Consider the following 4,584-nt stretch of genomic DNA (forward strand, 5'->3'; position numbering starts at 1 on the left):
CAAGTATGCCTCTCCTACCTTATAGTGATCCCTCACTGGATAAGGCACTTTCTGTGGTTGGAGCCCATCTTTCTGGGCAGTAATGCTCAATTGGACTTTTGTTCCATCTTGGATTTTCAACCTTCCTCCCTTGCTCCAAGTTGTTCCTTGTAGGCCACAAGTGGGAGACTCTGGTTCTGGAAGTAGATTAGACTTTTATTTCTTTTCAAAGCAGCTGTATAAAAGTGAAGCCTGACTTCAGAGCCAGTGTTTGATGTCAAAGCAGCAAAGTGACAAACTTTCATCAGGTTACCTCCAAAGTTTACTTCCAAATTTTGGAAGCAGCCTGTCGTATGAGAATTGTCAAACTCCACTTGTCATCTTCCTCATTAACATCCAGACAGTCAAAGTGTGGGTTATGAAAGTCAGCTGGCTGACACTTACAGGGGGGAACTTGTGGAGGAGGGTAGGGATGATGAGAGCACCTCCCCAGGTTGGGAAGCCAACTCCCATCTCCTAAGTACCTAGGGGTGGAGAGCAGAGCCAGCTGCCCCCTCCCTCCCTGTGGCTGTGTGCCCACAGAACATTTAATGATGGGTAATCCCACTAAAGGTAACTCCTACCTTCTTGCCTCCATACATGCCCTAGACACTTGTCCTCCTCTTGGTATAGTGACTTCATAGATTTGAGCATTTTCTGCAGCTTGGTGACCACCTTCTTTGAAGTTCCCACCTAATATCTGCCCACAGACTTCAGCAAGGAGAATTCCAGTAATGCCCATCTGCGCCCCTCACCACCTGCGGCCAACACACAAACCTTCCTTCTTACTGTCGCCAAAGCGTGCCACTCACAGTGGGAGATGGTGAGACATTCCAACCAATGGGCTGCAGCACTTCTGTGCCGGGCTTTCCTCTGAGGACCTTTCTTGATGGCTGAAAAGGCAATGGAAATCAGAGAAGTCATTCCTCTGGTGTTTCATGAACATGCATGGTGTTCTTTCTTGTTTTGTATACAGCTGTTTCCTTTGAGACATTACCCAGCACACATTTCTAGTCATAAATAGTCAGTTTCTCAAGGTGGAGTTGGTTATGACACCAATAGAAAGTGCAATCCTTTTCCCTGGGTTCTCCCTAAAAATTAAACTCTGTTGTTCAATATAACAGACTTCCATGGAGCATGCACCCCCACACACATTGTGTACCCCTACCCAGTGTGCTGTGCTCAGCACTGAATCTACTCGGTGATTCTGCCCCCATTATTAATAATTTAGGATTTAGGATCTTAATATGGAGGAAGAAAGATGATATTTTAACCTATATTAGCAGATAAAGTCTTTTGGGGCTATTTTCTATTTTCACATTGTTCTAGTTGTCTTTTTTTTCTTTTCAAATCCGGTTATGTCTTCAAAAAGTCAGGGAGGAAAGTCTGCGTCCTACTTAAAATCAACTTCAGTTTCCTCATTGCCTGTGGGGTAGAATGAAAACGCCTGTGTCGTGCTTCCCAGGTGGCAGCCGCCTCCTCTGGGCCTGAGCACTTTGAACTTGTCACCCTACCTGGCCACACCCTGCCTGTGTGTACCCCACAAGCTGGTGGCTGTACTGGGAGCACCCTCCAGCCCCACCTGCAGAGGCCAACCCCGTCCCCCTCACCCGCCACCACTTAGCCCAGGGGCCAGCACCTCCTGAAGCCTCTCTGCCCACCATGTCAAGGGCTCCTCCACAACCTCCTGCAACTCGTTCCTGCTCCATGAGAGCGCCCTGAGTCGCTCTTCTCTATTCACCTTTCTTCTTCTTCACTGGTCCGTGAGCTCTTTGAAGCAAGGAGTCATTACTTTCAGCTATTTTCAGTGTCTGCTAAAAAAGAATAAAATTAGCCTCTGGAAGGCCCGAATGCCCATAAAACCAGATCACCGGACCAGACAGGCCTATACTGCAGCTCAGTGATGAACTTCAGGATATCGGGTGACCGTCCCTTCACTCCTCAGCAGAGGGAATGTATTCTTTTCTGCTAATACTTGGATGTTAGATCAGGTACTGAGACACTCAGAGCCTCCACCTGGCAAAGGCAAAACTGAGTGTTAATAAATATTTTATGAGATTTTGTTTTGGAGCTACATTAGTTTGAGTTGATTTTTTTTTTTAACTTTTAATCACTACCACACCCCAGATTTTACCTTAAAAGAGTTCTCCCATGTCACTCAGCATTTGTTTGGAGGCAATAGAAAACCCCGCTGATTCTCGGCAATTTTAATTGACTATTTTAAAGACAAATCTAGATGCAGCATGACACCAACGTGTGTTGACTTTCCTGGATGGCCTAATTGACAACAGATTTTTATGAAAAGATTCCAAATCCTGTGATATTATTACTCTGATAGCTATCTATTTATAGATTTCTGAGCAGGAAAAGAATCACTAAAGCTTTTCTATTTAATCATCTTCTAGCAAACCTCTTGAAAAAAAAAATAGGGAAGTACTTCATTCTCAGAGGTTGGTTGGACCTTGGCCAGCTGTGTTGAGTCCCCAATCACAGCTGCCCTGTGGGAAGGGACTTTTAGCCCAGGAAAGAATGCGTTCCTGCTGCTGACTTGCCAGGTGCAGGGGGTCAAGTTTACTCTTCACGTCTAGGTGGGCATTTCCAAGTCCTGGCTGGTAAAGCCCTTACTGTGTGACAGGGATGAGTGGTGGGAGCCCCTTGCCCAGGGAGCCTGCTGGGTGGCAGATGAACACAGCCATATCATGCTGACCATGTTCTTCTCTCTGCTGTTGAACTGAGTCTCCAAAGTGGGATACACAGAAGATAACAAACACTACAGTTCTATTAGTATCATAGAGTACATGCACCTACTTTATACTAATAAATACATATGCCTGGGTCAGCGGTCTGATCACGGTTTTTCCTTTACCATTGGGTTCACATGTTCAAAAAAAAGTCTGAAGCCTACTGTGTTAGCCAGATTGCCACTGAAGTAGAACAGAGAAGAGTCCTTTTCAGTTGGAGGGATGAAATTGCTAAAGACTTCAAACTGAGCATCAGTGGTGGAAATCAAGTATGGCGTTTTCCTTGCCGTGTTGTGTGCTGTGTTGATGTGGTCTTCACAGCCTTGGGTGATTTCTCACAGAAGTGTAAGGGTGTAAGATACCATAGGTTACCTATATTGTTAGCCTCTGTGCATACGAGAGTGAAGAACCTTCTAGAGGGGATACAGCATAGTCCGTGCTCTCATTCTAAACAACATGAAAATTTCAGGGGTAGATGGTAGAGGAGACTACCCTTAATATTTTGCTGTCTGTTTCAGCACTTTTTCTATAAGTATTAACATACATTTTTGGTTTACCCAGTTCTGATGATGTTGAATAATGTTTTATAACCCAGGTTTTTTTTTTTTTTCCCACTAAATATGTATTTTTCTTTGTCAAAGGGGTGAGAATAAGGTAATGGGGACAAGTTCGTGATCATGAAGGGCATTTTTGGTAGTTTGGCTTCTCGGGTCTAAGAATCAGACCCTGGAGAATCTGCCCTTGTTCTTAACACTCTTTGTAAACCCCCAAAGCCACATGCACTGTGATTCGGGCAGACCGGGCAGTGCCTGCTCGCCCCATACTGAAAATGCCTTTGAAAACCATATTGAGATGAGAAGGCTTTGGAAGACGGGCAGACTTGACCTGAACCCGGAAGTCCTCTCAGCCAGGTGGGACCTTGAGCTCTCCAGACTGAGCTGTAACCAGCTGTGCCAAGCAGTGACCTACTTTTTCTAGTTTCAAGTTTTTCATCAAAAGAATTCTGACTGCTTCAGAGAAAATTCTTGTCCCTCCACCCCCAAACCAAACACAGGCGTTAGGTAATATTGACACATGAACTACACTGCCGTGGTATCCTTACATTCCAACAGAACTAACAACAACAAAAATCTTGGACAGGGTTGAATAAAGCATGAAGGCACTTAGTAATTGCTATTGTTAATAACAGGACAAGATTAATGGGTACCACTGAGGGCCATGGTATAGCTGAAGCAGGCTGCCAGCTATGAGCAGTTCCCTGGAAGACACTGGAAGTCACCCCCTCTCCCACTCCAGCAGGCTCATCGGAATGCAAGGGATGTGATTATACAGATAGACCTGACAATGTTATTTTTAAAAGCAAATCTTATTCTTAAAATTTTAACACTTTATTAACCCTCCTTAGTTTCACATTACTCTATGATAGAGCACCGTGGCTCACAGATTTAGCTGGAGATGGTCCCCTTCTGATCAGTCAACACTACTAATCTTCTCTAACCAGCAGAACCTGCTCTGTCCCCACAGGGGAGAGCTTAGGAACTGGAGAGACTTAGTTAGATTTGTGCAACCTAATTAGGGTCTCCAAAAGTGTCATTAGCATCCATAGCTTATATACTGTTTGGCTAACGGCATTGGCGTGTTTGTGGAAGGCTGTGGATTCCTATCTCTCTGTCCTGCATCAGGTTCCTGGTATTTAAGGGGCAGGAGAGTTTTAGGCAGTATTTAGAGTGGTCTCTGGGTTCTACCTTTATTGACCAATGGAGGCTTGTGATGGAAGTTGAGGAGGTGTGCCAGCCGGCACACGAGCAATTTTATACCCTATGTG

Source organism: Otolemur garnettii, unplaced genomic scaffold (assembly GCF_000181295.1).
Source record: "Otolemur garnettii isolate 467f Iridium unplaced genomic scaffold, OtoGar3 scaffold00082, whole genome shotgun sequence".
NCBI lineage: Eukaryota > Metazoa > Chordata > Mammalia > Primates > Galagidae > Otolemur > Otolemur garnettii.